Source organism: Bombus pyrosoma, linkage group LG13 (assembly GCF_014825855.1).
Source record: "Bombus pyrosoma isolate SC7728 linkage group LG13, ASM1482585v1, whole genome shotgun sequence".
In the NCBI taxonomy this organism is placed as follows: Eukaryota; Metazoa; Arthropoda; class Insecta; order Hymenoptera; family Apidae; genus Bombus; species Bombus pyrosoma.
The window spans coordinates 2548739-2570647 of record NC_057782.1 but is presented as its reverse complement, the minus strand read 5'-3'; the positions used below and the strand labels follow the sequence as shown (position 1 = coordinate 2570647).

General features: G+C 32.2%; 1 protein-coding gene across 2 annotated transcripts in view; it reads right to left on the bottom strand.

Annotated features, from left to right (window-relative positions):
* Positions 1-1001: 1001 nt before the first annotated feature.
* LOC122574393 overlaps positions 1002-21909 on the bottom strand; it is a 51345-nt gene continuing 30437 nt past the window's right edge. The window contains exon 4 of one of the 2 annotated variants that reach the window (XM_043741928.1): positions 1002-1114. The gene's annotated coding sequence lies outside the window, so the exon portion shown is untranslated. Of the gene's footprint in view, positions 1115-8105; positions 8192-21909 lie in introns of those variants that run through there. The other variant, XM_043741927.1, reaches the window with a different exon arrangement.

The following is a 21909-nucleotide window of genomic DNA, read 5'->3' as shown; positions in this document are numbered from 1 at the left end:
AACTCATTACAGTTTTCCACTTCGTTCTGAAATTTAGGAAATGTAATTATTGATCGAAAATCAAATATGACGATCGGCTGCTTCCAATATAATGATATTATTTATAAAATATAATTACACAACGTTAGGCAAGTGAAATATAATTTTTTAAAACGTAGATAGATGTATATGTGTAAGTTTCAAGTTATATGACGTTATAAATTACAAAGGGTGAAGAAAAAAAAGATATTTTTATTACGAAAAAATATTAAATTTACATATTATATTACATTAAATAGCTCGACTTTTTTTTAAATCATTAATCAAGAATGATACTTCAGTTTATTCGAAATTATATTTGCCATTTGTACATCTATGTTTATAAAATAAAGACTTAAATAAATTTTTAAATCCTTATTTTACGCAAGTAATATATTTTTGAATATATTGCATTAAAATAAAACCAATTTTAAGGTATTTTAACGGTACTATACATTTGATATTGTTCTCAATTCAATTTTCACGGTTTATATCTTCGTGGAAGATACGATCTTAGATATATTTAAATATACCTTGGGTATAAGGTTTGATAAAAATAAAGAATATAATATAATAAATAATATATTACTTACAATATACACATGAGTGATATAATTAAAGAATTTTCATGAATATTTCTTCGTTACTCTCCATTTCCATTCATCCTTTGGAATCATAAAAGTAATTTAACGTTTGAAACTGGAATCGACTATCGCGGCCTAAACTTCGAATATTTTATAACTCAATTTAAATCGTATTCTCCAATACAATCTAGCGACACGAACGTCGCAAGTATGTATAAGATTTCCACAGATAATATATCTTCGAGCAAAGGAAGATAGAAAAGTATTTTAAAACGTTTCATGCAGATAAGATCTTTGTAGCCATCTGTCATAGAATCTTGCATTCCTGGTAAAACAAGAATTCTTTCGCCTCGTACCGCCGACAGGTCATCGACAAAAGGATCGTCCGTCTCATCGCAGTCTAGAGAGCAGGTAGTTCCCGGAAAAATTTCCAGATTTTTCCGGCATACTTGTCCAGCACTGCTATAAAATCATCTCACACAGGTCTTTGTCTCGACGTTGGAACGTGTCATCTGTGAAACGAACATCCCGGTTCGCATGCTGAGAAATGGAGGTTCGAGCAGGTAACGGAGAGGACGAAGAAAAGAGGAGGGTTGAATGGAGAAACAGGGAAGCGAAAGGAGCCAGGGCAGAAGGAATAGACCGAACCGTTCTCCTTCGATCGTATAATTTACCGCTCGGATTTCTGACCGTCGTCGTGGTTAACCATCTCCGTCATTTACAGAAACGCACAGCGTCTCTTTGTAAAATCCAAGAGAAAATAATTTTTTTTAATATCCGTCCAACGCTTTCCCGATACAACGCCGTTAGTCACGTATTTCTGAACGTTTAGAAGCGCTATGGTTAATGATACGACATACAGTGACTCTTGAAGGTATTTGTATATTTCTAGAAACTGTTTCTAGGTATGTTATAGGTATTATACAAACGATTTTGTATAACACTAATACTTTCGTATTTTGTAAAGTTTCAAATAAATTTGAAAACGTACATAGAAGCTAAGAGATATTTATTGCAAATATACATTTTACAAAAGTTAGAAAATTATTTAAACAATCAACTATTAAATATACCAATAGACTTTGATATTTTTAATGGAAATATTTTTTGCAGGTAATTTTATGTTTAAAGCCGTTATTCCTGTTGTATACTAATTTTTTACCGATTGCAAGTGTATGGTTGCAGTAAATGATATGTAGCTTTTATATGTATATTCAAATTGTTTCCTACTTTTATCGACATAATCACGGTAGCCGTGACTACCTCGTTACAGTGGTAACAAAATTTCAAAAAGTTTTATATAACACATTTAATACACCGATCAATACAAATTTTCTATAGGGAGTGTTCAAATACTTTTGTGGATCTTTGCACACTACCTTTCGAAAATATTCGGTCACTTTGTCATTTTTTTTTTTTTAAAGCTAAAAAATTTCACCAAATGTCCAAATTGGACAAATTGTGAATGTAAATTATTAAATAAAGAAAAAACTTTGTTATTTTTGGCAGGATGTGTTGAAAGGATTCACTGAAAAGTTAGAAATGAAAAAAGAAATGATTTTGCTTTTTAGTATTTCTTTCTGAAATTAGTATTTCGAAAATTATTGTATTAGAAAATTATTATGTTATTATATATAAAAGAACACTTCTGTTGTTTAAAAAAATCCTCTGTTCTCAAGTTATTTTGTTTTCAAATTATTAATATTGGTGAAACTATTTCAATTCCTATACCGGTAGTACTTTTTGAACGAATTATCTAAATTTATAATATCTTAATTTCTGATCTTGTGATTATTAAATTAGCTCGAGAAGTTGAAAAGTATTGTTTTTAGTTACTGATTTACCATTAATTTATTTATTTATTTAATAACATTCATGCCTTATTAATAATTGACGAAAGTGTTAGGTCTGCGCAATACCATCATGAATCATAGTGTTAAAGCAAAGTAAATAATAATGAAAAAAGCCAACGTCTGAAAGGTTATCAGTAGGAAAATGAAAGAGATCGAAGTTTTTAAGTTTCAAGCACGATTTTGTTAAACGATTACTTAACAACCGTATAGCAGATATATTTTGTTATAGTGTAAACATACGCAATGTTACTAGTTACAAATTTATTTGTATATTTGATCGTTGATTATCAAAAGTGTAATTATTTAATTAATTAAATTAATTAAAGTCTTTAACATCCAAATTATCTTTTAATTTTCTAAAATATCTTTCATCTTAATTTAACAAGTTTCCATTACGACGTGATGTAATCGCAATACAAGCTATTAACAAATCCTATATAATATAATGATAAATACATATATCATGTACTGTAGAAATAATTGTAGAAATAAATACTTCTTAGTGATTTATGTCAGTTGTATACATGCTGAAAATTTCATGAAAGTCGGTTGATGCAGAAACGAGCGGAAAGTATCGAAAAATGTAAGTATCTTTAGATTTTAGCCCGAAAGTCGTAAAAAAACCACAATTTTTACCATTTTTGACCGTTCGTAACTCGTAGCAATATTACGAATGTATCATATATAGCAATCATAATCAATATTAACCGTTTTCGATGAAATTTGCGTGTATACGTATATTTAACATAAATCTGCAAAATGTATTATTTAAATTTTCATTGCAGACGGTTGACAGAAAAGTTGTGAAAATCGACCTTTAATATTCTCTTCGCGATTCCGATTAATTCCAACTATTCCAACATTTTTTGCACGCCGTCTAACAAACTAATTTTTCCAATTTCTAAAAAAAACTCGATTCTTTTGGTCCAATTTTCAGAAAGTCGTTCCGTTTTAAAAGGTATCCGAATATTAATACTAGTAGTAATAGTACTAGTAATTGTACGTTGTTTTGGTAGTATGTAATATTTGTAATATCCTAATTAAACCCGATTTGCGCGGTCGTGACAGCTAACCAAATGCAAGTTAGCGTCTTAACATCGTTATGAAATACTACTACTGGAAACAGGAGACTAAATGACCTGAGACTGCGAAAAGTAATCGCAGCTAAAGAAGCTTGTATTATAAAAGTTTCAAATACTTTCATTCCATCGTAATAACCCTCGGTTGTCATTAGGGATCCTAGTGAACCGCGGTTCTACTTTGCAAAGTAATATGTTCAAGATGTCATTTATAATGGCACCATGTGTACAATCTACTGTTAATTTGAAACCTTTTTTTAAATAATATCTGATGATTACGTATTAAAAAATCCCGTCAGTTTGTGTCTAGTAACTCTTTAAAATTAGTTGTCGTTAATGGGTCGTGCTGACCCAAGTGTGACAAATGTGTATTTTTTGCTGCAATCGAACATATTTTATTTCTGTGCAAATTTTACATACATATTCGTATGCGTTGACAGTGCAGAAATTGATTGAAATCATTATTACAGTTTTTTATACCTAAATTTACATATATAATTAAAATAAAAAATTTCGTATCTGCGTGTGTGAATAAATTGATTTTTTCATACAAATGAATTATTTTATTCGATACTTCAATTGTATAAATATGTTTCTCGAAACGTGCACTGAAAGCTGTCTTTTCTCTTACAGTACCACATCTTAAAAGTAACATTCTCATTTTTTAACGAGGAACGTCAAAACATAAAAAGATTATAGTACTTTTTGATAAAAACGTACTTTTTCCGAAACTTACAAGAAACATATTCTACGATGTTCAAGCTACGTTCCAAAATTTTTCCGATTCAATATCACTGCTATTTTTTGAACAGCAGTCGCTTGAAAATTGAACAGAATCTGGCTGACCCAGTGCGACAACCGAGATGCGTGAAACAAATATGACAACCGAGCTTTGACAACAGTCTCGTGATTGTAAAAATAGTTCATATACATATTTTACTATTATAACGGTGTTTCGATTTTTTACTCTCTTAACGAGGCATTTCTTGCCTTAGCAGGAAAATCTTCTTAAATGCAATACATGCTACTTTTATCCGATGTATAATGAAACCTCAATCGTCTATTTTCGTCATTTGTACAACATATGCGTGATAAAATTAGATTCGCTTAATTGCGTCAGTAGAAGATACCTCTATATGCGTACACTTTGAATTACTTTAGATACAGCATTGTATACGTGCGCAGGCTGATTAAATAATCTACATACCTTATATCAGTTTCATTAATCTAATTTCAGATTAACACAAGACAACGAGACACGTTTCGAAAATTCGTACTCTCTTTTTGCATTAAACATCACGCAATACGAGGATGTTTTTTGACAAAAGATATGTCCAGTTTTCCACTGTTCGCCACGTAACTGCTTACATTGTACGGGCATACCGGAAGTTGTGTAAGTGTTTAAACTTATAACCAATTGTTACGACAAGACGCGTGCAACTATAAATTCTCTGTTTCAAAATTTACCGTACAAGGAATACGTGTCATAACGTTTTTCGCATAAGACAACTCTCTTTCAAATTTTGCTATTTTTATTTGCAGCGAAAGGGTCTAAAAAGCAGTATTATACGAGATTGCAAACTACACACTGAAACTAGGAGATTCACTCTCTGCATTGAACTATCCGTTCGTGTCATTACTACAATGAGAAATAGTATATTATTAATATAGATACCATAATTTTTGTTAGTGCAACATACCGAAATCAAGCAAAATGAGCAATTAGAAAATGAAAGATATTAAACATTACATTACCGTTTTACAGAATTATTTTCGTTTAATATTTGACTAAATACTTGACCGTGTATATGTGTATATGCAGCAAGCACTGCGATTTTGCACGTTGGTCACCGATAACGCGCGTTACTAAATTTTGTCAATTGATTAAATACGATAAAACTTATGGATTAGCAAATTTTCAACAATGCGAATGACTTGGCAGATATTTAAACCATAATATGTCAAATTTAACGTGTGAAAAACAAGGAAAGACGCGAAGCGATATTCTCGTTTACGTTGTCTTTGTTCTTCATACTTTAGACATGGCAAATTAAAGTTAAAATATCTGGTAAACTAATGGCTTTTCCATACAGATAGGTTCATACGTTTTTGTTGCAGAGAATGTCCATCTGGATCGGCTAATGTTATAAAAAATATACCACATTTAACATTTAAAAACGTCAGCATACCTTCGTATCTTGGGAAATATCGTATAAGATATAAAAAGGTAAAATTGCGCCCATTCGATGAATCCCCTGATATGCAACATAACTCATTTAACACATTTTTCGCCAAAACCCTATGAGATCGTATCAGTTAGAATATATGCATTATACACAATGCAAAAATATCACTTTCTTCGATCTTATTTTATTTTCCTCTCATATTACGCAGTCTTGATGTAATAAATTGTTTTACCATACATGTCAAAGATTGTCTGTAAAAGTCCATTAGATTTATACCAATCGTTGATGTTTTTCGTATTTTTAAATTCATTTAGTCTACTCTATGGCTCACGCTTTAAATAAACTACGTATTTATAGATGAAAACAGATATTGATATTTTCGTGTAAATTTATATATTTTTGTGAGGCTTGTTTCCAATATCAAACATTATAACGAATATCGTACTGCAGACATTTTATAGGTTTTAGATTCTATGCGTTTTTGCACTTTTAAATTTCTTATAAATGCGTAAAAATCCGCACTCTAATTACGCGCATTAAATGTTAACGCTCAGCACTTGAAGCCATACTCGCAAGAATATAAGTCTTCAATTTTTAATGTATATAGTATATAGTTCGATACATAGAGAAATTCTAAAATAAGATTCGACAATTAGTTTACAGATCGATATCTGTACGAGCTAGTGGCAAGCATCGTAGATCTAACTGTTTCGCCGCGTTTGGACATACAGGGTGGTCAATACGGTATTTATTGGGTCTTATTCTTTAAGACAGAGAGCCTAAATTAACTTTGAAAGATTTTTAGACAAAGTTTTCAAGCTTTTTTACGTTACTCAATCGCGTTTTGTTTCATACTTTAATCATATCGCAATATCTGATATAAATGAAAAGTATTCATCACATCTGAATCTTCAATGCTAATGATAAATTACTATAATGCTGGATGTTATCCAAACACTTGGATAACGTTTCTTTTACCGTTTTCGAGTTACTAAATTTCTTTTTCAATCGGTATCCATCCATCTCATGTGATGAAACCTTGCATGACAGTAAGAAAATCGTTCTACAAATTGCTCCGAATAACAGATTTTAATTTATTTGTGTACAATAATAAACCAATACTTTTTTCACTTATCCAAACTACGTAGATAAAGGTATATCTCATGTTATAATACATTAGACCAATGTACAAATTATGTAATGCATTTTTCTGCGCTTGTTAAAAGCGACTCGTTCGAATAAATCATTTTGCGAAATTGGAATAAAAAGCCACTGAGATAAACAGATGACAAGAGATTGTACAAAATACATAATGTTATACATTATAGATTTTGAAAAGAATTGCAACTTGGTATTTTTTTATTGTTTTGCCACAGCCGGCAATAGACATGAATTTACAAAGCTATCCGATGTTTCGTTTTAACTTTATCGAATTGCTCGCAAAATAACGAAAAATTTTTAAACATTTGGAGACATATCGAATCTTGATTATTGTATTATTCTAGATTTTTATTTTCCACAAAGCATTGTCTACAAAATTTGGAAACAATCTATTTTTACAGAATTATTACTGTATTAAACGATGCTAATATAACGCATTTTTCACTGTTTCGGATACGTTGCCGAATCTTTCGAAAATCTTCTCATCTTTTTCCGATCTTGCCAAACACATAGCAAAATTTTATATCGATAAAAATATTTTAATCAAAATATATTAAATATTATATAAAATATCGTGCAAATATATCATCTATTATGCCACCATATAATGTACAATCTATTAGTTGTATATGTATACATTGATATATTTATGATACGATTTAACACATTCTTCACTTTTGTTATTTCACAGTGGAATGAAACGTTTTTAATACGTAATAGATTTCTACGTGTCAAAAATTAAGACATTTTTCGAGCAATTTTATCTGTTACTTTATAAAACGATATCAAGTTGCAAATCTTAACGAGAAGCTCGTGACTCATCGCAATTTGGCAAAACCATTTGTAAATAGCACGATAAGAAAGATTGCACGTACAATCAATCTATGAACTGATAAGATTTCTTCCTACTTTAATCGTGCTCGCTTGTTTTTTATTTATAATTGATATCATAGCATAAATACAACTGAGCTAATAAACGAAACAATAAATAAAGATTCTTTGATTCGTCATGTGAAATCTTACTAATGAAGTATTCATTACACCCTCGATACCCCCTTTTCAAACGAAGATAAATACTAAAAATATACATCGTAGTTCGTAAATATTTGAACGAATATTAGTCGATTTGCATTAACAACACATATAAGTATGTTATCAAAATTTATGAATTAATGACAAACTAACGATCGAAAGCAATACTTGATATCTTCTTATGAGATCTTCCTTTAATCCAAAATTTGAGAGATCTGTTCCAACGTAATAGAAACATCAAGCACCAAACATCAAATTGAGTTAAACCGTAATGTCACCTGAAAATTCATAGTACGTAGTGAGTCAGTAATTGTGTTTAAATGTAAAGCTCTTTAAGCCATGATACTTTTTATTGTCATTACTCTTGTAATAAATTTACAAAATATGTAGAAAAACCTAAAACAAAATAAAAGCAAGTTCCTATTCGATAAACTTATTGCCCGTTTTGAAATTGTTTAATCATCCTTGTCCTGTTACTGGAGCAACACGTTCTTCAAAATTAAAGAAAATTCTATTGTAGTTGTACACGAAAACTGTACGAATCAATTGTCCAGAATTTCTACGAGCCATTTATGAGGGTTATAACATAAGAATACCACCAAACATAACCATTTCCACATAAGGAAACCACCAAAATCCACTAGTTTTTCAATTACTTGACAGGACGGATCAGATCCGCAGGTTAAAAAGACATTACCCTCTAGATTTAAACATTTGATTCAGCTAGAACTAAACATACGATAATCATTTATTATTCACATTATAGTACCACGTCAGAATAATTTACTTATAATTCTCAATGAGAATTGATTGTAAACTTCCAAATAAAAAGATAAAATAATTTATGAGGCTGGATAATATGTTGTACGTCTGTACAGGTATATTTCGCTAATGTACATAGGTTCAGAGTCCCAAATGGTTCCGTCTCTATTTCAATCAGTAACACGACGTTTCTATTCGAACACTCCGGGAGGCATTTGCGTAGGCACGTGCGCGTTTCGCGTGCTCTCGGAAGAAGAAACTTCTACGCTGCCATCTCTCTTTCTCCTGTCACGGCGTTCAGCGATCCTTCCCGAAAGTTGCCGAAGAATCTTGGGCGTTTTCTTGCTTTTTCGCGCGCGATACGAACATGGCTAATGGCACATGTATAGATATATCTTGGCTTGAACATCAAAATTTACGCTTTCCCGTATAACTATGCTGTTGCAAATAATTTTTTACGTTGTACAGGGTGTCTCAACTAAATGAGATCGCCTGAAATCTCCCTTATTTGCGATTGTACAAAATAAACTAAAACGAAATTTAACTATTTCAAGGGACACATATAACAGTGGAAAGAACTTTTTGTCTCAGGGTTATTTTTTTTATAGTTTTAAATAGGACTCCTTTTTTATTCATCAATTGATACGTTTTTCTATTCTCCATATACGAAAGTATTGGAGAACTTGTGCCTTGAAAATGCTTAGTTTAAAAAATATTTTAATTATGTAAAACATGGCGAACGAAATGCAAGGAAAGACACAAAATGTTTATGTTTTCCTTCTCTTTCAGATACTACATTTGGTGAAATTAAAAACGAAATATCCCTCAAACTATACATTTTCCAACATAAGTACTTTAACATTTTCGTATAGAGAATAGAAGATCGCACCTATTGCTAGAAAAATATATAGAGTTTTATTTAAAAAAACACCGATGACCTGAAATCCCCTAAAAAGATACACTTGAAACCAAATTCCTTTTACCGTTGCACGTACCCCTTGAAATAATTTAACTTTTTTCTGAGAAGTTTTTTCATACAATGGTAAATAAGGCAGATATGTATTTAAGTGATCTCATTTAATCGAGACACCCGATATATACACATACATATGATATATATTACTTGTCAAATAATTTTTATTGGTTTAGCACGACTGTGCGTTTTCGATATCTTTGAAAATATGTTAAAAATCATAAAGTTGCAAAATCTTTTTCAAGATCTATTTCAATATAACACCAAAATATAATATTAATGCTGCTAAATATAAAAAACCCTTACTCCGTGTTTAGACTGAGGATAAATTCACTTCACAACAATTAAATACTCCAACTCCAATACTCGTATGAAAAAGATATAACAAATAAAAATTAAAAGGAAAGATATCTATGTGTTGGAGGAAATACAGCGAATATTCGATAAATACAAGTCGCGAACAATAAACCACTCAAACCTGCTAAGCCAATACACTGTACACTGACAACAGTTAGTAAGCTGAAAAAGAAACAACCGCAAGCTCTACAATGGTCGAAATTTCCATAAAACTGTGTACATTTTTCAACAAAATCTTATAATTATTTCATTCTAGTGGCAAATTTGCGTATGATGCCACTTTGGAAAATCTATGAAAGAGACATATATGTAAAAATGGTTTTAATAGCATTCACAGAAGCGATCGAAGATAGTAATTTTATTTATCAACGCGATAACGCTCCGGTTCACACATCGAGACACACGAGACGCATGGCCGGCTTGTTCCTCGGATTTGAATCCCATAAAAAATTTACGCCAATTGCAGGCAATATAATCCATTAGTGAATTATCAAACGCGGCGAACGAAGCGTTAACGTCTATTGAAAAAAAGGTTACAAAATTTGATTTTTTCAATGCCGAATTGCATTTTTTGTATACTTGGAAAAAATGGCAATTATACAAACTGTATAATAATATGGAAGCAGCGAATAAACTATCGTTAATTTTGATTTTATTTATTCAAGAAACTTTATAGGATTATTTATTTAAAAGACTTTATAGAAATTTCGCATTTTACTGTCTGTTAAATCATATTTTCAATTTTACGTTTCTTAAAATAAATGTTACTATTATTGTTGCAACTGAAATATATGTTTCTTTTCTAAGATTCAGAAAACGTTATCGCACACAAGCTGGTCATTATAATGGAATAATTGCAAGATTTTATCAATATAATACATGTAGTGACTTTATAGAAACATCGGCCACTGTAGGGACGCAAGCTCAGATATGAACATCTTCTAATAATATCATTGGATTAGCAGCCTCATGCTGCTCTAAATTATCATTAAGAATAAATCATTAGAATTTTTATGTAGATTGCGTACGCCACAATGCATTTTACATATTAATAGGTATCGTTAAAATATTCAAATTTTACGTGTCTCCGCTCCTACTTGAGATACCCTGACAATTAAAAATGGCAATTATATGTACTCCGTTTTCGATGGCACATACAGCTGTAAATATCGTAAATTCGACTCTTATTAGAAGTCGATCAATAAGACGTTATTTAACTGTCCTTATTTAACTGTTACGATCAAGAACCAAATCTAAAAAAATTCCGCTACCTTTCCCTACTGTCGCCCAGTCTCTGAAGTTAATTTCATAGTAGGATACTCGCGGCGCAATTTTGTATTTACTGGGTTCGTCGGCCGCCAACGTCTTTAGCCCAGTGTTCGTGCAGCGTCGCATCATAGAAGCGTAAACGTAATCTGCTAGACGCGACGATGCGTCTACGTCGGCGTTTAGTTTACAGAAGATACAGTAAGATATCTTTTTCTGTCATTATTGAAGTGTCGAACGATGAAGTAGACGCTTCCATCCTATACCGTTACATTCGTTTAAATAGCTGCAACATACGCCTCGCTACTGGCAATGTTAACGTCAGCCGTCACGGCGAAAATGGTTCGCTGCTGTTTCGTGGACAGGCACACATTAGTTTACAATTTACAATGAACGCTGCATAGAAGCGCACTGTTAACATTAACACGTTTAATGCGCGTCTATGAAGCGACGCTTCGCAGACAGTGGGTTTCGTACAAAGGAGGCAAACGAAACATAGCAACAAATTGTTCCGTCAGCTTCTCTCTCGAATTTTTAACTAGAAAGCGAGTGATCGGCAGCCAGCGATTAATTAGATAAGCTTGTGTTATAGCATAAGCATATCTTCAGCACAGACATCATATTCGTTATCATCATACGTGATATTCATCTAAACAACATATTTTCTTGTATGTTATTTCTAAACTCTCTAGCACAATTGGATCAATATTTTTAGTGAAATTTTACAAGTAACAGATTGCAAATTATCAGTACTAGCAAGCTCTCTTCAATAATAGTAAGGAATAAACATCTACTGATTGATTATTCTATGTTCAATAAAATTGCAAACTTGTAGAAGAGGTCTATAATCTACACCTTGTAACTTGTTAATTTACCAATGATGTATAATAAAAGAAAATAAAATGAAATAAAATAAAATAAAATAAAATAAAATAAAATAAAATAAAATAAAATAACATATAATATAATATAATATAATATAATATAATATAATATAATATAATATAATATAATATAATATAATATAATAAATACAATATAATATTAGTAATGCAATGTTGTACAAGGAGTTTCATAGTGATCGTATCTCTGTGTATATAAGAACACATGGAAGGGCGACACTAGAATGTAATGTAATGTGCATGCTGACTGGAAATTTCCTGCGTTCGATAGGAACGAATCGACGTACGTACATATTTTAGGGCACTGCGCTACAAAGATAACCAGCACTCGAGTCTTTGCCAAAAGTAATTGCTAAAGAGGAACAGTTTATCTTGCTATTTTTCTAGATGGAAACTGCTTTTATGAATTAATAATAATAATTTCTTACATGTTCGAGGTACATTCTACTATACAGTGTCCTGTTGCTGTCGCGTCGGACGTATAGTTATGAGCATATATTTTCGACACGATATTCTTATTTTAATAGCGAAAGTTAGACTAAATATTATTTGAACTTATCGCAACGTTAATACTTCGTCGTTTTGCTATTTGTCTTAGAAAGTGCTGTCCATCGTCTTTGCATAGAATTTATTCATTCATTCGAATGCATCGATCAGTAAGAATAGAATGCATTTTCTATTACTTTCATGGTTCATGATTCATTCATATATTTTTGTTTTCTATAGTTTCATTTCCTTTTCTATATCGATCGAAAGCATCTCGATAGGATTCAAATTGTTTCGCGATGTTCGCCGTATGGTTTAGATCGTTATCGACCTGATATATACAATCCACGGGCTATTTTTCTTCGACATATGACAAAGCAATGTTTTTAACAATGTTTAAGTAAACGAAACGATCCATTCTATCTTCGATACGAGCAATGGGTCCACTACCATTGACGGTACCCCAGACGAGCTCCTATCCTTCACCACCTTGAACGGTTGGTTGGTTTAATACATTTTGCAGTTCTCTGCACATTCCTCTCCAATACAGCGTCTCACATAAATTCTTCCGTCAGATCCCATACAATTGAATTTACTTTCATCGATGAACATAGATTCTTACCACTGTTCTTGCGTCCCATCGAGATGATCTTCTGCAAATCGAAATCTCGCGATTTTTCCCGGATATTTGTATCGCGGCACTCTACCTATTAAATCCAATTCGCATAAACGACGTTCAACAGTGCTTTTTATTATACAGATTTTATTATACAGATGTGATTGTATTTCACGATATACACAGAGGTTTCAAAAAGGTAGGATTACGGGCTTTCGGTTTCCGGGGACTTTTCTGAAGTTTTCTGAACATTAATACGTTGCATGAGCTTGTAACAGGCTGCAAAGCTATGTCCGAAAATTGGGGTTAGCACCTTGGAGAATGTTTCATTCGGGGGTCACCGGTGACCGGCGCGCCAAGATTTGTAAAAATGCATAATTTGAACAAATGTCAATAGTTATACATTTTTTATTATTACCATTATTACTATAATGGTGTTATATATTATTATTATTATTATATAATATATTATTATTACTATAATATATTATTACTATAATGGTGTGACGAAATTAATGCAGTATAAAACGTATAAAAATAGTTTTATTTATACATGAAGTACAGATCTACTATGTCTTTTTTTTTTATTTAATACTTTGCATTCACAATTTGTCCAATTTGGCCATTTGGTAGAATTTTTTAGCTGTTTGATTATCATGTGGGTGGCTACCCCCAGCGGGGTACCATCTTTATGTTTGTTAGGTTATATCCTTTGTGCATCTATTATGAGCGCCTCTTTTTACGTGTTCTACCTTAATGAACAATAACCGTAAGGAACGTTTGGACTTGAAAGATAATTGATGGCAATTCAGGGCCTTGACAGTAAAGTGGATAATGCTAAATCTTGTGACGGTTCTTTAGGATTATTGCGGGTCCGAGGGATGAATTATGGTTCATGGTAAATCCCGGGAATTATTTAACAACGCGAAGAAACAATATGAGATAATTCATCATCGCAAATAATAAGTGAATCGCTCGAAATGGTACTTCAGCACCTCAGTGAGATAAATTCATTAACGATAATTATACATCGTAATCTTTCTCTTGTAGGTATCGCATAATAAAAAATTCATCATGGCGCTACGGCCAATCCCTGTAAATCTAGCGTGGCATTCAACGTGTTAAAATGAACATAAATATTTCTGTATAAAGGGACTCAAGGTCATAGAATATCGCAAAGGAAGGTTTCTGTGCTCGACAGTGAGCTTGATCGTGCCAACTCAAGGTATTCTTGAGACAAAGGGACCATAAATTGACAGGAGAAATAGGGACGCTCGTAGTACCAGGGAGGATTGGTTTTGGAGTACAGATTAGTTGGGTCTCTCAGGGATTTCGCAAGTTTTAGGGACAAGCAGGAAAGCGACGCAAGGTCGGTTCGAAATAAAAACAAAGACGGGCAACGAACTTGTGCCGACGGAAGAAGCAATAAAAAAAAATCGAAGGAAACGAAGAAAAAATCGTCTTAGCATACAGAGCGTTTCAAAACAGCTGTACAAGTTTTATACATTGGAACAAGAAAGAAATTCATATAAACATATGTTCAAACATAACGAATGATGACGATCAAAAAATGAATCCAAAACAGTTGTTCTCGTGTACAAAGATTTTTATATACGAATTATGAAGAGATTAAAAATACTCTTATTACACTGCGGATGTTTACATAAATTTATATCTTTATTTTTATAATATACAATATATAGATTTATATTTTATTTGTTTCACTTATTAAATACTATAACGAGTACTATATTTTCCATATTTTACATACTTTTGTGTTTCTGGTGCATTCCATGCATTTTGTGTGTATCTTTTCGTAAGTAATTTTCCATAAATGCGTAAACATTTGTAGACTACTATTGTAATACATTTATTATATTTATTACGTGTAATGCATAAACCTATAACGATTAAAGTAACCGTTCGTAAATAAAATGTCAAAGAGAGGAAAATAATTTAGGAAGGTTTCTTTATCCTGAAGATTTTATGCATTTCTGGTATCAGATACAAAAGATACATATTTTTAACCTCTTACAGAAAACAAATATTAATAATTGCGAGGCGTGAAACTTACAGGATCACGTTTAACGGTTAACTCGCTACACTATTAAAAGAACTCACTGTTAAAGTAGCATGATAAAGGTATGTTTCGATACTGGAGCAAAAATCTACAATCATCCACGATGATTTAACATTGTTGCAAATTAATCTTTAGATATTTTTCTTACGGTGCTACTTATTTATAGTTTTTAGTTGTCCATAATTTTGAAAAAGAATAAAAGTCGAGAGTAGAAATAAACGTTCTGAAATATTAAAGAAAGAATGGCAAAATGAGATGATTCAAAACGGATGGATTATTTGGCAACGTTTCGGAAGAACTCTTGTCATCGAGAGCACGAAAGGTTATCGAAGATACTAATTATTTGCAATTAAGCAATACTTTTTGAGGAAATTAGCAGTAATCTTCGAATTTAACGTTTCTTAAGAAGCTTAAGTAGCGAAAGCTTTAAAATAATGCAAAGCATTTTTGTACTCATTTATAAAGCCAAAATATTATACATAATTGTTTGGTAACCAAAGGTTATTGCATAGTTTTCTTTCCTGTTGCGACAAATGCAAATCGAACAAAGTTTTTGTCCAATATTTCTGAAACATTCTGTATACATCTATAGTTGAGAAACTCGCACGCTACTCGATCGAAGCTTCCGCCAGATTCCATCGGTTGCTCCTGTATTACATCCGACGTCAAGGGAAAAGGGGAAAAAGTAAGCCAGCGCTCATCCTTAATACACGAATAGTTTCCTTACAAAGCTAGGATTTTAAAGCTCGAGGAAGATCTCGGATCTTCGAATCTCGCTTCGTGGAACATTCTATATATACCTAATCGTACCTAAAAGCAGAAAGTCTATAACCGAGCTTAAAAAATTAAATTACGAGTAATCTGCTTTTGACGATAGACAAACTCTTTCATTCCATAATTCTTATATAAGTCACAGGTGAATTAAATTTTTTCATAAACGTTTCAAGTTTCATGCATTTCGTAAAGTTATTTGAAATGTTTTGAAACGATCAAAGTTGGAAAATGTCGAAACTATTTATAAAAGATAACGATTCGATGCTCACATTCAGCATATTTGTAAATTGTAATAAAATTACATTCTGACTAAATAAAATTTTAGCAGAAGGTACGTGAAATGAAGTCGATTTTATGTAAAATATGCGATTGTAAAATATTTTACGCGAAATAGTATCCAATTATCAATTCGTCGCTTTACGATTGTTTTTAATCTGATACTTGTTATTTCCGATATTTAATACTCTTAGCCCTCGATTATAGATAAATATTCATATCGTCGAATCGTCGATGTACCATTGTATAATGCTTTGTGTACTTATGATATTATACTTATAATGCTACCTGTAATAATATACTGTATAACATATCGTGGCCCTAATTCTTAACTGCTCCAACTGTTCTAACTCCATTTGTCAAAAATGACGAATCCACATATGTATATATGTACTCACACGTATCATTGGTATGAAGAATACAAATTCACAATTATTTTCCACTTAGAAAGTAAAAAACATTCAATTCTCCTAAGTCGTGACTCGATGCAATAATATTAAACTTCATAAACTTTAAACTCAGTTTTCTCATTTTAGATAATAACGCATAAAACTGTAAAGAACTAGAACGGCGATATATCAATGGATTCGTACAGAAATACGAATAATACAGAAGGTTTTTTTGTAACCCGAAAGATTCCAATGAAATATTCAGTCTACGGTTCCTATTTTTCATGAAACTTGCCTCTCGACTGTCGCTAACAGAATAATTAGACAGCCAAGTGACAAGCGACAGGTGACATCGGAACTGCAACCTATTCAGATAATTGTACGAACAGTGAAATGCACAATGAAAATTGACCGAACGAACGATGCGTCAGAAGACGGGTGTCGGAAGATCGATTTCTTTATAATAATAGGTTTTAACGTCACATGGACTGTACAGATGTACGTAGTTATTAGCGGTGATAACGAGGACTGGAAATATAATACGGGCTACATTTCATTTTTGATAGTCCGCCGTGATATCTGGAAATAGCTCCGCGTTTCTTGAAGAAAATTGCAATTATCAGGGTACGATTCTTTTTATATTTGCTGGAAACAAAAATACGTTTAGTCTTTTTGACTATCCTTTCATATCCATCGCGTTATTCTATCCCGGAAATTCAACACGACGAAAACGTGTAATGGAACTAATTCTAAATATTGTAACGACCTATACACGTCTCGATGCCTCACACATGCTTCAGGTTTCATCGAATCAGTATCAGAAGCAACTTGTATCGATGCAGAAATCAGAATCTCGTTCTAGTTAAGGCGCATACGGATTAGCAAAATTTATTGCCAACATTACGGGATTTGCAATATTCTCGTAAGTAAGAGATCCTTTGACAGTCAATATTGCATTGACAATATATATTGACAAACTGCATTTTCTTCATACGATCGATATTATCGACAATACATTCAGCTTCCAAATAGCGTTTAGCGGAGTCTAATCGAAAGAAAGCTCGTGCTACCATTATTTCATCATTCATTCAAAAACTAAAAAAAGAACAAATATGGGTCAGTGAGTGGATTTTAATAATGGCTCGCGTAAATTTCGCAACCTGTTCTGTCAATATTCGATGATACTGTCGATATTGTATTAACAATGTATATTGACCGTTTTCACGAACGATAACGGTGAGAGCCTCGAAATATTGAGAATAAATATTGGCGATCTGAATGCACCTTCAAGCGAACTGTACCAATTTACATTTCAATTTCATATACATTTATTGAATTATGTAGGTGCGATTTTGTTCCATTTCTCCATCTTTCACGCAATTTCAAGATTCCATCCTTCCAGAACCTCTCAGGTTTTTCGGCGAAACACTTTTCAATATGATCTTTCGTGTCGACCGAATTCCTTAGAAATCGGAACGAACTTTCCAGGCGACCCGATAGAATCGTCCATACACGAATAATCTCTACAATCACTCTACTCGTTCGTTTTTAGCTCTTTGAGTAACATGGAATTAGAAAATCTGTTTCTCTGTTTCTCATTAACCATCTGTTTGCCCATTTCTTTTAGTCTTTAGTTTTTTACTTTTTATAATCAATATATCCTCCTATTATCGATAGTAATAGCGGAATTGAAGAATAATTAGACATTTGTAACATAGCATAAACTGAGAAGAATCAATCATGTGGAGATAAACTGAAACTGCTGCAGATTTCTTAAAACCTAGGCCTCAATCTATCGTAATATGTTTCAACGTTCTGATATTTGAACATTTGAGCAAATTCTTTATTTCTGTTATGCCGTTTCATAAACATTCTAAGGAAATCTGTGCTTAAACCTTTTTCATTACTCTCACTCTATAGACAATGAATGCCATTTCAGAAAAATGGTTGTACTGGTATCGCTTTACAATGTAATAGAAATAAAAGTATTTCTTGGAAAACAGCTTAATACCTTTTTCTTCTTTGTAGCGAATGGTGATGAATTACGTCAACTAATTTGCTTATTATTAGTATTAAAAATACACAATTCCATTTAAGTATATCCTGTTAACCACCCATCTACAGAAAAACTAATAAATACCAAGTGATATCTGGCTCGACACCATTCAATTTTTATCTGAAATATTTTTTCATGTAAAGTAACATACAAATTTTTCACTAGTCAATTAAATGGATATCTTGTACACGTAAAATGTTATTGTTATTACGAATAAACTAAAATAATCATAATGTTTCATTAAATTTTTAATCAGATCCGCCGCGTCGGTTGAAAAATTAATTTTCAAAAGATCTATCGCAATAATTCCATTCGAATAGCATATGTCATACGTATGTGTCAACGACATGCACTATATATTTATCAGTTTTTACAGTTAATACTTGAAAAAAGAAATATATGGTTATTTTGAGGTGCATAGAATCATTAAACATGAGCATATATATGCATATAATTTGCTTAAAACCGAATACGTATACGAAATATGTACTGATTTATTTACAATAATTGTCTTGAGAGTAATACAAACTTGTAAGAAATGTAAAACGACTTTAGAAAACAGAAAACCACAAGTATCGCAAAATATCACGATGACAATTTTTAGATTGATATTACTCGTTAATAAGGAAAGAAAAAAATATATATGTATATTCATCTTTTGTTTTTTAACATGCATATTACGATTTCCTAAACAGTATAACATTGTTTGTTTTAACTTCTTAGTAAATTCCCGTTGCTCGATTTCTACTATCCTAACATAGTACAAACTCTATAAACTGTTTTATATAAATTTAATTCGCCGTTATATACGCAGTGATACATATAATATCACAATATTATATTATAACACAATTTAATCGCGTAATGTACAAACGATAATTCGTGCATCTTTATATTTGTCAGGTTAGAAAAAAATATAATGATCTACTTACAAGCAATGCAGAGTAAACGAAAGAAAGCGTCGGTCAGTGCACCTATTATGTGTGCAATTGGTTTCACATTTTTAAGCCCAATACGGACAAGCAACGCGATGTTACACCGGTCTTTATTCCATTTTCTTCCATAAACCGGAAATATCAGAAGTAATCTGAAACTTTGACATATTAATACGTGTCGGGTTATCATTAAAATTTTGGGCGCGTAACAATTCTTCATTTGAATTAGCCATCGTTTTGCACAACAGAGATTATATTTACACGTATAAATATGACTTTTACAAAGTTTAACGAATAATAATTATTATTACTATTAACAATATTCTTGGGTTCAAACGAATCCACGGTCAACGGGGAAAACTCTTTGTACAATAGAATATATTTTGAAACACAAAGTGACGTTAGCTGCGACGCTCGGTTACTTTCTGACTGACTGACAGGACGATATCAGTAAACTCTCCAAGGTGATCACAAGAATAAAAGACTGATACGATCACATTTGTTAATTCCATATTGATCGGGGATATCAACAAAATTCCAGGCGCCGTTACTAGGCAGACTTGCGTAGAACCGACATTGCTCCTGGCCGGGGCTTGTTTGTTAATGCCGCGTGTCCCTCAATATCGGTACTTCTTATGTTAGGTAAAAACGTTCATCCTGTGACCGTGGCTACGTTCGGTGACCTGTTGTGTCACCTCGAGTCCAAGTATTGGGGATCTTCCCAAAATTCCAAAAGAAAGACCCGATGTCTCTACATCTCCGACATACGTATTATGAGCATGTCGAAAAAGAATCAAAAGTTAAAAAATAATTGAAATAGTTAAAAATTACGTTCGAAAACAATACAAGGGCAGCAAGAAATTTGCCAAGATGTTACTTGCTGTAAACACGACTGATGATCAAATTGGTACACTATTGAATATTCGTGCAAATGCGTATTTTTATAGAATGCAAGTAAGGAAATGAAATCTGTAAAATGCGATTAGGAGATTATAGAAACGTGTTATTTATTTTACACTTTCTGTGCAACAAATATGTATATTTTACATATTTATGTTTAATAATGTACGCATAAACATATTGCATATTTGGCGTGCGTACATGACGTATCTATTTCGCTAAATTCAGTTTATTATAACTATATAAGGTAAACAATAATATGTAATCAACGTTGATATAAAGCTGGTTATTTAATTACGGATTGTTGATTTAGAATTAGATGTAATGATTTGTCCTTCGAATTAAATCAATTCAGTCTGAATAAGCTTATCGCATGTTTGCCTGTAACAGTTTAGATTTTTGTGCAAATACCGCATATTGGAAAATGTAAACGAGCATTGTACCTTGCGCGCAAATATCATCATAACAAATATAAATTATTATAACGAATACTGTAACGTATTGAAATAATCGTGAGGCTTGTAACAAAAACGACCGATGCCAAATTTTCTGCTTTCTAAACATTGTATTTTAATAGCCAAAAGCAAGACTCAACGTAGTACAATCGGCATTACAAAGGATGATCTCTCGAAATGATTTCTTGACGAATGAAAATTAACCGTCCCTGTAAAAGCGATCTTTATCATAGTTTAATTAGAGACAATTTTTCTGAGATGTATTCGAGATACATTTGCAGTAATTGTGTGATATGACGAATATTTTGTTTAAAAAAATATCAATGCGTTTTGCTTTTTTGGAGAAATATATGGTGATATGCAGAAAGACGTAGGTGAGAATCGATTTGATTATGCGCCTCCCTTTTTCAAATGAAAAAGTATATCGTTAAAAATCGTAAATAATATTCGATATTTTAACTTACATCAAACATATTGCTGGCACGCGTTTCCTTCAACAAAAATATCTGTCTACCTAGTTAAGAGCAGAGCATGTTTAAATTGCTAAACAGTTAAAGACAGGCACGTTTAATTATGGTACGTACTCGTGCATTATTCGTCTCTGACGCGTTTTCAGTGCGCTAGTCATTTTGGTTCCCTATCAATTTCCACGAGTTTCCGCGAAACGATTTTAATCGAATGTGAGGTTAAGTGAATTCCTCGTGCATTCGTCCAATTTCGAATCAAACCCCATCGTAAAGATTCTTCGTCCGACTTGCCAATCGAATAT